Below are 12,522 nucleotides of genomic sequence, written 5' to 3'. Positions count from 1 at the left end.
ATTACATATATAATATATATTATATAGAGAATATATATAGCATATTATTTATAATTGTATATAATATATTATAAACATAATATATTGTATATATTACATATTATATTTATACATATATTACATTTAATCACTATACATCTTTACAGTGTACTATATGACTTTTCCCAGCACATGAGGAATAGTGCATATCAGTTAAGACAAAGACATTTCTATATGCATTATTATCAGCAAATAATTTCTCATTTTTGTGTCAATTAAATGTGTTTTTTCCATTTCCCTCCACTTTTCCCCTATTACCTGCCCACCCTTGGTACTATCTCTACTATCTACAGTTGCCCTCTCTGTCAGATTGTCAGAAAAGTCAGGATGCATTTTTACATAGAAAATTACAGAAAAATACATCCTGACTTTTCTGAAGTCCCAGTACCTTACAAACTTTTGTTTTCTACAATAGAGCTCAGAAATTCTATATATATTGAGCAGAAACATACAAAATCTGTCTTTTGTAGTTGAGCTTGCTTCATTTAGCATTAAGTCTTCCATATTTGTTCACTTTGTATCAAATGTCAGAGTCTCATTTTTTATAGATGAATAATATTCCACAGACTACATATGCCATATTTTTTCAATACACTCACCTCTTTTTGAACATTTGGGTTGATTCCATATCCTAGCAATTGTAATTGTAAATAATGCTACAATAAACATAGATGTGCAAGTGTTTTTCCAACTAAGGTTTTTCCTACCCTCTGATTAGATACCTAAGAGTGGAATTACTGGGTCATATGGTAGTTCTGTTTGTAGGTTTCTGAGGAATCTCCATAACACTCTCCATAATGGTTGTTGTACTAGTTTATATTCCCATTAACAGCATAAGTACCCTTTCACCACAGCCTTTCTAGAACTAATCATTCTTCATTTTTTTTAAAGCTACCCATTCTGAATGGAGTTATGTGGTACTTCATCATGATTTTGATTTGCATTGCCCTTACGATATGATAGGAGATGTTGACCATGTTTTCATAGGCTTTTTGGCTGTTTGTATGTCTTTGCAGAAATGTCTGTTCAGCTCATTTGCTCATCTTTTAATTGGATTGATTTTTTTTTTTTTTTTTGGTGGGTAAGCTGCTTGAGTTCCCTGTATATTCTGGTTATCATTCCCTTATCTGAGGAATAGTTTGCAAATATATTCCCCCACTCCAAGGTTTGTCTCCTTGCTCCAATTATAGTTCATTTTGCTGTGCAGAAGCTTTTAGCCTAATGTAGTACTACTTGTCTATTTTTTTGGATTACTGACTATGCTTTGGGGGTCTTCTTTAAGAAGTCTTTGCCTATTCCAAGATCTCCACCTTGTGTTTTCCACCAGTAGTTTTATAGTTAGTGATTTTATGGTTAGATCCTTGATACATTTTCATTTGATTTTTGTTAATGATGAGAAATATGGATCCCGTTTCATTCTTCTGCAGGTGGTTATCCAGTGTTTCCAGCACCATTTGCTGAAGAGATTTTCTTTTTCCCACTGAATTGTCTTGTGCCCTTTGTTGAGGATCAGTTGATTGTATGTTTTGTTAGTATATAAAAGTGCTATAGATTTTTCTATGCTGTTTTGAATCCTGCCAATTTAATGTATTCATTTATCATTTACAGGAGGATTTTTTTATTCTTTTGGATTATATATATATAGAATTAAATCATCTGCAAATACACATGATTTCATTTCTTCTTTTCCTATTTGCATGCCTTTTATTTGACTTTCGTCTGATCATATTGGCTATAACTTCCATTAATATCTTGGAAAGGAGTGGAGAGGGACCAGCAGTTAGTGTAATGGCTATGTCACTGGACACCCATGTAGTCAACCGCGGTTCTAGTCCCGGATGTGGTGGCTTAAATTCACACCAGGCACGTGTGCATGCATGCCCAAGATCCTGAGAGGAGAATGGTGAAGAAGGGATTGTGGTGTGGCCATCCCTCCTAGGGGTTGGGGGTGATTTCTCACTTTCTGTCTCTCTGTCTTTCTGGTGAGCACATGCTCTACAGCAAAAACTTTTCCAAGAAAAATAATAAGAAGAAAAGGAGTGGAGAAAGTGTCCAGTTGAAAGTTTTTCCCATTTAATAGGATGTTAGCTATGAGTTTTTCATAGATGGCTTTTAGAGTGTTGAGAAATGCCCCTTCTATGCCAATTTCGCTGGGAATTTTAATCATGAAGGGATGTTTTATTTTATTAAATGCTTTTTCTTCATTGATTTATATGATCACATGATTTTTATTTTCAATCTGTTAATGTGATATAGTACATTTATTGTTTTGTATATGTTGAGCCATCCTTACACACTGGGAATGAAGCCTATCTAGTCATAGTGTATAATCTTTGTAATGTGTTGTTGAATATGAACTGACAGTATTTTGCTGAGAATTTTTGTAACTATTCATCAGGGATATTGCTCTGTAGTTTTTATTTTTGTTATGTGCTTCTCTGTCTTTGAAATCAGGATGAGGGGAAGCTTCGTAGAATGAATCTGAGAGAATTTATTTCTTTTGGATCTTTGGAAACAGTTTGAGACTTGAGGTTAGTTCTTCTTTAAAGGATTTGTAGAATTCAGAAGTAAACCCATTAGGAACTGGGTTGTTCTTTGTTCAGAGGCTATTTCTTACTCATTCAATCTCCTTGCTTGTTATGGATCTATTAAAGCTTTGTATTTCTTCTTTTTTCCATCTAGGTAAATCATGCATGTTCAGAAATTTGTCAGTCTTCTCTAGGTTTTGTTCATTGGCATATAATTGCTCATAGTATTCTCTGATAATATTTTGTATTTCTGTTATGTCCCTTGTAATAACAACTGTTTCCTTGCTGATTTGATTTATCTCATTCCTTTCCTGTTCTTGATTAACCTAGCTAACTATGTGTCAATTTTATCTTCTCGAAGAACCCAGTTTTTGCTTTCATCTATTTTCTGTATAATTCTTATATTCTCTATTTCATTTATTGCTGCTCATACCTTTATTATTTATTCTCTCATAGGATTTTTGAGTTTTGTTGTTGTTGTTCTTCAACAACAGTTGAACCTCAGTTCCCTGAGTTGTTTCATTAGGCTATTCATCACCTTTCTGTCTTTTTTTTTTTCTCTCAGGCATTAATTGCTATAAATTTCCCTCATTTGATTGCTTTTGCTGTGTCTCATAAGTTATAAACATTTGCTTGTTCATTATGCTGATTTCTATGAACCTCTGATTTCAGTCTTAACTTCTTCAGTGCTTGAGAAGACATTCATGAGTAGGTGGTTTAGTTTCATTTTTGTGTAGTTTTGAAGCCTCTTTCTGAAGACAGTTTCAAATTTGATTCCATCATGGTTGGAAAAGATGCTGATATAGTTTCTATACATTTGATTTTTTTTAAAGCCTTGTATTGTGTCCTATAGTGTGGTTGATTTTTTAATATGGTCCATGCGGAGGTGAGCAAAATGTATATTTTGTGGTTATTGAGTAATATGTTCTATAGATAACAATCAAGTTCATTGTATTTATGGTATCATTTAGATCTTTTATCTCTTTGTTTATTTTTTGTGTAGATGATCTGCTCAGAAGAGACAGTGAGGTGTTGAAATGCCCAACAATTACTGTGTTGCAACCTCTATCCCTTTAGATATAACAGTCTCTCTTTCACGTATTAGGGTGCTCCAGTGTTGGTTGCGTAAATATTTTTAGGTGCTATATCGTCTTGGTGAATAAATCCTTTTACTAGTATATATTGTCTTTGTTTCTTATATCTTTCATCTGAAAGGCTATTTTGTCTGATATCAATATCACAACCTCAGCCTTTTTGTTTTTGTTTTCATTTGCATTGAATGTTTTCCAGTCCTTGACTTTTATTCTATTTATTTCTTTATCAGTGAGGTGTCTTTCTACAAGCAGCACATAAATGACTTTGTTTGTTTTCTTAATACATTTAGCCAGTCTGTCTTTTAATAGGAGAATTTAATCCATTAACATTCAATATTATTATCAATATTTGCAGATTTATCCCTGTCATTTTGATAGCCATTTTCTTGGTTGTTTTTTATTCTCTTATTTCTGCTTGCTCTCTCTTTAGTTTTCCTGAATCTTGCTGGATATAGTATTCTTGGTGGATATTGTTTTCCTTATAATTTTTTTTTAGTACTGTTGATAAAACTAATATCTTCAACAGATAATTCCATACATCTTTGTGCCATTAATACTTTGCCTCCCTGTTGCTCCCCCAATGTCCTTCCTCAGATCCTCCTCTTTCACACACACTATATCTGGTATTTACATCTATATACTGTGTTTCTATATCCTTTAGACAATTAGTTTCTTATAATGTTTTGAATACTCTTCCCATTCTTTCCTTACCTACATTGTTTCAGCCGAGAAGTCTCATGTCAGCTTAATAGAATAACCTTTATAAGTAACATGATGTTTCTCTCTTGCCATTTGTAGAATATTGTCTTTGTCTTTGATGTTTACCTATCTGGGGGAGGATCTTTTTATGTTGATTCTATTTGGAGTTATTTTTATTTCTTGGGTATAAATTTTCCCTTGTTTCTCTAGATTTAGAAAGTTCTCAGATAATATTTCATAAAAGGTTTTCCATGTCTTTACCAGCTTCTTCACTTTCTGAAATATTCATTATGTGGATATTTGGGCATTTCATGGTATCTATAATTTCCTGTATGTTATCTTCTTTTATTTTCTTTTGTTTTGGTTATTTTTTCATTCGTTTTGTTGTTTGGTCTATATTGGAGACTTTGTCTTTAAAATCAGAATTTTTTTTTTCTTTTGTATGATCCAATCTGATATTAATGCTTCTGAGAGAGATTTTAATTTCTGGCGTTATATTCTTCATTTCCAGAAGTTCTCTTTTATTCTTTTAAAAAATTATTTTACTTTATTTATTTATTCACTTATTTCATTTTAATTTGACCAGAGAGGGACAGAGAGAGAGAGAGAAATTGAGGAAGCAAGCCACCAGGTCTGGAACTCAAACTACAGTTGGCCATGTGGGTATCCAGTGACCCTAACCACACGCAACCTGCCAGCCCCTTCTTTGATTCTTTTTTTAGAGTGTCTATTTTTTATGGAATTCCTCTTTCATGTCCTGGAATGATTTTCTAATTTTCTGGAATTTAATGTCTGTTTTCTTTTGCATCTCATTGAGTTTTTCACTTTGGATGTTCAGAATTCTTATCTTGACATTTCTGAATTCCTCTGTGCTATCCATCATTTGGGAGGGACTACTGTGGTCACCTGGAAGTTATTCTCTTGCTTTTTCATGTTTCTTTTATTTCTACTCTGGTTTTGGTCATCTGATGCAGTATTCACTTTTTCCTACTCATTGTAATAGATTCTGTAGTGTTGGAGTAGGGAATTTCACCCTTAGGTCCCAGGTGTGCTCTTATTAGAGAGCCATGTCTCTCAGATCAGAGCAGATAAAGCTTACACAGGTAACTTCAGGTTGTTGGCTCCTCTACCACACTTTCAACTCCCAATGGGATGACAACAGCAAAGGAGATATGATTTAGGGAGAAGGATCAAGTTTTGAGTGCTGCAAGTTCCAAAGACAATCCCAGGACATGGGAGTATATCACTAGAAGAGGCCTGCTGAGACTGAGCCCTTTGTTCCTATTTTTTTATTTATGTAAATTAAAAATTATAATTGTAGATAATTATGGGATACAAGTGATGTTGGATATATGTATATTGTCAATGAAGTCTTGAATTGGAGATGGATCATAGAAAATCCAGTTTAGGGCTGGTCATATGGCGGTGGCTAAGGTAGCTTGATCTCACATGGTTGACTACATGGTTTGAGTCCTGGACCCAGTGGCATAAAAAACATGCCAGGTGTCTGTGCATGTGTTCCCAGAATCCTGAGAGGAGAACGGAGTGGAGAAGAAGGGATAATGGTGTGGTCATACCCCTTGAGCAGTGCTTTCTCACTTTCTCTCTCTTCCTCTGTCTCTTTCTGCCAAGCACACACATACCCAATTAAACAAAAGACAAGAGAAATCAAAATCCAAGTTTAAATAGAACATACGATTAAAGTTAGTGGAAAGCATTTTTAGAAATTTATGGATATATTCACAGATTAAAGAAGAGAGGTATATGCTGTGCATAGGATAGTACTGATGATACACACACACAAAAAGTCATATATAATACTTTTAAATGGAATTTTTTTTTATTTATATATGATCAATTATTTAATTAGGTTCTTGGCAAAAAATTTAGAACACCAATTTGGGAGGATAAACTCCATTTGTAAGGGCAAACACGGATCACAGGAAGCCCTGGGGCTGAGGAACAGCTTTGATTTTTGATAAAATTTATGAGTCCACAGCTTTCTGATCAATCTTGCACTGCTCTGAAATCTCATATTTCTCCTTCTCTGTGTTGAAGATCTCACCTTCCTGGTGTCTGGGCTTCTGCAGTTTCTTTTTCTTGAAGTAAGCATCAATAAGGTGCTTTGGAATTTTTATTTCGCTAATATCAATTTTCATGGAGGTGGCAATGACAAATTTCTGGTGTGTTCTACACAGTGGAACTCAATTGAGAACCAGCAGTCCAGTTACAAGTAGCAAGCCACTGCTCAGCTGCTTCAGGAAAACCACTCTCTTGCCTCTGTGGCATCCAGTGAGGATGATCACAATGGTTCCAGGAGAGATGCTAGCTTGCAGCTTTCTCACATGCTGATTGAAGGGTTTTTTTGCCTTGGCTCAACAGCTTTTAAGGCACATCTTCAGCAGAATAATACCTAGGCATTTTGCACAGTTTAACCACCTGGGCACTACCATTTTTGTCTCCAACTGGTTTTGTGACAGTCACAAGAACCTTCTCTTTCTTTTTCTTTTCGATCCTGGATTTAGTGGCCGAGTAGTTCCTCTTGTACACGGTCTTTCTAGAATACATGACGGACAGGGAGTATCTGCTGATGCCATGGACTAGGGCGGGGTTTCAGCTGCAATGGGGCTTCCCCTTCTTGAGCTTTTTAGCCTTGGGGTCACCCTTTTCAACCTTGCCACTGGCATCAGCCTTCTTGGCTTCAGGTTTCTTCTCTTAGTATTTTACTTCACAGTTTTTTTTACCTGCCATCTTGTATAGTGGGAAAGCTAAATTGAATTCTTTAAGAAACCCCACATTCACCACCAATTTCTGTGATATTTGATATATAATCTAAAATCATTAGTAAGCAGATAATTTTGGTGAAAATCTCCGAGTGGGAATGAACTACGTCACTCTAGAAAGACACATTGATTCAGATTATGTGCTGATTTATAAACTAATATGATTACAAGGGCCTCAGACCTGAGTGATCAGACAAATATGAGTTCTGCAGAATTCTCCAGATCTTGGAGAATATGCTGGATTTTTCACAAACAGTAAAACAAGAACTTGAGATATCTTAAATATATTGGAAGGGCATAGTAATCCAGTCGCTCTTTTCAATGGTTATTTCCACTATTAGTTTTTATCTGTAGATTTCTATGAATGGGAGTGTGCATCAGTATTACAAGTCATTTTCTGATCTGGTGTGTATACTAACCATGCACTTATTTTATGAAGCAGACTGACAATTCGAGGGCAAAGAGCATATTTTGAGGATTATACAGTTACATGGTAGTTAAGGTAGCTAGATTCCACATGATCAACTGCATGGTTTGAGTACCAGACATGATGGCTTTGCTAGGCATGTGTGCATGTGTGTCCAAAATCCTGATAGGAGGAGGAAATGGAAGGGAAGGGATTGGGTGTGACCATTCCCCAGGTGGAGGGTGCCTTTTCATTTTTCCTCTCCCTCTCTTTCTGTCTCTCTTCAGTAAGCCCACATATACTCTGGCAAAATTTAAAAACAAAACAAACAAAAAAAATACTTATTTTTGAGTGGAAAAGGAAAATCACTTTGGGTTTGTACATATAATACTGAGAACATATATTGAGTCATGTTTGAGATATTCACATATGGCTAAATGAAAGACCCAAGTAATAATCTATTAAGGAATACATACATTATTGGAAGCAAAATCTGTAGACATAATAATAACTGTCAAAATTTTCTTCTTCACTTTCTCTGTAACAGTGGATTTGCCCTTTGCTAGTGATCAAAGCAGTCAAACTTATTGGCTGCTTTTACTGTTTAAATAGCCTTTCATAATCTTACAAATATGTCAGCATTGCTCATATTACTGAATTGTATCCTATCATCCATAAAACAGAGGGTAAATGTGATCTTTAATCTACCTTACCTTTAAGGAAATTTTTCTTATATTTCATTGACCTTTAAGAAGTTTATTGTCTATCATTACCTTTTTCAGAATTGTTAAAGCCTCTAGGGAAATGTTAGTTATGTATGCTTGGTGTTCTTTATAAGAAGATGTTATAAAATGTGCTTCAAGTGAATCATTTTTTGTAGCATGAGGTATACATATATTTTAGAATTTAAAAATGTAGATACCTGAGATAGTGTGGGAGGAGGGTGGGAAGTGGCAGAGGGTGAGAAATAGGAGTAAAATCTATATATACATATATATGCATATATACATATATGTATGGATGAGCAACTGTGGACACCGGAGGCAGTGTGGGAGTAGAGTGGGAAATGGCAGAGGGTAAGAGGGAGGGAATCAAGGAGAAAAAAGAAAGAATTCAAACAATTAACAAACAAAAATAGAAAATTATGTATTGAAGATAATAGGCATGGTAATATACATATGTATATGTATATATTATATATATATATTATATATATGTAAATTAATTAATTAAAAAAATTTCAGAAGCAAATTACAGTGCACTTATAACTAGATTCCAGCTCCATCCATATTTTCAGTTTAAGGTATTTTGTAAATCAATACAATGTGGAAAAATTTAGTATGGAAGGGAGAGGAGGAAAGAGGAAGAAAAAAAAGTAAAAATATGCTTAATTGACAAAAAAAATTAAAGGCTATTTACTGATATGTTATAGAGTAATATCATTGCCTTGACTGACATGCATAGTATTAGTATTTGTGCTGGAAAAAGAAATGTTGTACACTATAAAGATGTGATTAAATGTAAATAATTTTAAAACTACATCAAAAAAAAGAAAAAAGATATCTGAAAAATCAGCACTGAATCCTCATCAACCAATATAAATCAACAGCAGGCACTTAAAATTTTTGATGTTGGAACCAGCAGGTGGTGTGGTGGTTAAAGTGCTGCACTCCCACATGTCTGGCTATGGTTCAAGTCCGTGACTCAGGGGCTTGCTTTCTCACTTTCCTTCGCTCTCTCTGTCTCTCTTTCTGGTGGGCATGAATGCCTTATAGCAAATGAAATAATAATAATAAATAAAGTTAAATATACAATTCTTTTTAAAATTTTTGATGTTCATTTAAGTTCAATATAAAGTCCTGGAGAGCAACTGTGGACACCAGAGACAGTGTGGGAGTAGAGTGGGAAATGGCAGAGGGTGAGAGGGAGGGAATCAAGGAGAAAAATGACAGAATTAAAACAATTAAACACAAAATGGAAAATAATATGTTGAAGATAATAGGTATGGTAATATCTTTATTTGGGCCAATATTCAATGTATTCTGAATGGTCAAATTCATTTTTATGCTGTAATGATATACAGTGAATAAATAGAAATTTAAAAATAAAAAAGAGTAGAAAATGGACAAATATGCCCTATTTCATTCACACACAAAAAAAGAAAAAGCAAAACACACACACACACACACAGAGAGAGAGAAGCTAGCTGCTATTACTATATCTTGGGTATCTGCAGGAAAAATGGCCATGACTAATGCTGAGAGAATACAGATCTTTAATTTATTCATGGGCCATTCTGTAGCTTACCATCTGTATTAATTATAGGGATTCAGTTTGGAGACTTTCAGTACTCCACCTCACATTCTCTTGGAATTCCTCCCTCCAAAGTCAGTTACAGTTGCAGTGGACAATTATATGAAACCTCAGAATCCTGCTTACTGGGCCTCCTCACAAGTTTGCATAGCATATATTTCTGCTTCCTGCTTCAGCAGCTTCTCTTAACAATTAGAAGGTATTCAGTGCTCATTCAACTGAGACACTGACAACCCAGAGTCTATTTATTGTCATCAGGAGGTGAAAGTTGGTAAATACATACCCCAGCTTTCATGCATCAGACAGGCAATTCTTAGACATATTCTTTTTTTTTGGAGAGGTTTTCGCAATAGGGCGCGTGCGCTCGCCAGACAGACAGAGAGAGACATAGAGACAGAAAGCGAGAGATCACCCCCCAGGGGGGATGGTCACGCCGCAATCCCTTCTCCTCCATTCTCCTCTCAGGATCTTGGGCACGCACGCACACGCGCCTGGCGTGAGTTTTTAGCCACCGGGTCCGGGACACGAACCGCGGTCGACCACGTGGGAGTCCAGCGACATAGCCATTACGCTAACTGCTGGTTCCCTAGACATATTCTTTATGTTCCTTAACATGTTCTGCAATTTAGCGCCCATTGTCTTTTGCAGCAACTTCAAAAATATTCTTTTTTTCTATTTTTTTAAAGAGGGGTTTGCCTTAGGGAACGTGAGCTTACTGGAGAGAGAGAGAGAGAGACAGTGACAGTAAAAGTGAGAAATCCCCCCCTTCCCAGGAGTATGGCCATGCCATAATCTCTTCTCCTCCATTCTCCTCCTGGGATCTTGGGTATGCATGTATTCATGCCCAGCATGAGTTTCAATCCACTGGGTCCAAGACATGAACTGCAGTTGGCCATGTGGGTGTCCAGTGATGTAACAGCTATGCCATCTGCTGGCCCTCAAAAGCACTCTCTTATAGTGACTCCCTTACTGCCTTATCTTTTGTTCCCTAGTCTCTCACTTGCATTTCTTGGAAAATTCAACTGCATCAAAATCTATGTCTTTAGCTCTACTGAAAACCTAATTTAAAATATTTGACACTGTAAGTAGCCTCAGAATACATAATTTCATGGTGGTGTAATGGAAAGATTAGTTGTGTGCACAAAGGAAACAAAGATCCATCTTAGTCTTGAGTGTATAATAATCCCTGGCAATGCTGCAGCATCACACTAATTAACATATTCATCTGAAGGGGTTCGATATGAATAACAAGTTAAATCGAAAGTATTGGCCTTCTCAGTAGTTCTAGCAATTAAAGTATATTAATAAATGAAACAGTTAAAATTACAGATAGCTAGCTTTTGTTAAATGCCTTGAAAGTCTTAAAGTAAAGAAAGGGCAGACTCAGGTTACCCAACTCATTCATATCAGAGTGTGCTGTAAAGTCATGAAGCCCCCATAGAAGCCTTTAAAGAAGTTACTACCTCCTGTATCGTAGGACAGAGATCATGTAGAAAATTAGGCTCAGAAAAAGCAAGGGAAATTGAATGTAAAGTCACCCCATGTTAAATGCAGGGCACTACAGAGAGGATCGGTTCACTGAGGTAGGATGAGAATATTTAGGTGGAAGTGTTTAATAAGGTTGGATACTCAAATTCCCTTGAAAGGGCCCAGCTGCAATGTATAGGTTGTAGCAATACTGGAACCACATTAGAGGTCCAGGTTTGGAATGATCCTCTCATTGACCTGAACATGCACCTGTGACACTGATTGGGGAGGAGATTATGGGGTAGTAAGACCATATGGGGAATGCCTGTTTCTCTCTCTCTTTAAAAAATTAACCTAAAAATATCCCTTGACTGCTTTGGCCACAAGACCCTTTAGTAGAGGACATCAGTTCCACCTTGCTGGCAACACTCCTGAAAGTCTGCTTCCTTCCTTTCCATGCCAGACCAAAAAGAGGGTCAGAGCTTAGCCCAGGAAGATAATATCTAGCCCCTGGCCCAAGAAAACAGCTTGCTCAAAAACTAAAATAATTAAAGAATAATACTAACTAAAGAATAACGTTGGTATTTTCCAGCAGAAACCAGGCAAACACAGGGGAGAATCTACCTGAGGGTACTAGACAGAGGTATGGAGTACAATGTAGTATGGCTTATTAACATGTGCACAAGCTATTATTATTCAGGATTTAATATCCTGTTAAATTACACCTACAGTCTGTCCTAACATACTGCTGCAATGGCTCCTTAAAGTTTGAAATCAATAATACCTATTTAAATGTACTAGGAATGCCAGAACTTGCTTGAAAGGGTACTGAGAAAGCAGTAAGGAGCCTAAGTATAGGTTGAGTGTTAGAAGCAATGTATTATGTGAGACCAGAAAATCCATCTGTTGATTTATTCTCTCAGGGACACTCACCTCATTAAGACAGAGGTCAACAAACTATGACCTCGGCCTAATCCAGAGGGTGGCCTGTTTTTGTATGTCTGTGAACTAAGAACAGTTTTTAAGTTTTAAGGGGTTATAAATAATAAGCAAAGAAAGATACATGCCCTCAAAACCCTAAAATATTTATTAAGTGGCTCTTTACAGAAAGTGTGTTGACCTATGCATTAAGAACTAAAGAATGTGCTGAATATTAATTAAGTTCAAGAGAGGTTGCTCTTTCTTGGTCAGGG

General features: G+C 35.9%; 1 pseudogene; it reads right to left on the bottom strand.

The window, feature by feature from the left end:
• Positions 1 to 6,246: 6,246 nt before the first annotated feature.
• Positions 6,247 to 7,111, bottom strand: LOC106734667 (60S ribosomal protein L6 pseudogene; annotated as a pseudogene).
• Between the last annotated feature and the right edge of the window lie 5,411 nt (positions 7,112 to 12,522).

This window comes from Tupaia chinensis, unplaced genomic scaffold (genome assembly GCF_000334495.1).
Source record: "Tupaia chinensis unplaced genomic scaffold, TupChi_1.0 Scaffold000179_1, whole genome shotgun sequence".
Taxonomy (NCBI): domain Eukaryota; kingdom Metazoa; phylum Chordata; class Mammalia; order Scandentia; family Tupaiidae; genus Tupaia; species Tupaia belangeri.
The sequence above is the reverse complement of the archived record's forward strand: the minus strand, read 5'-3'. Positions and strand labels throughout refer to the sequence as shown.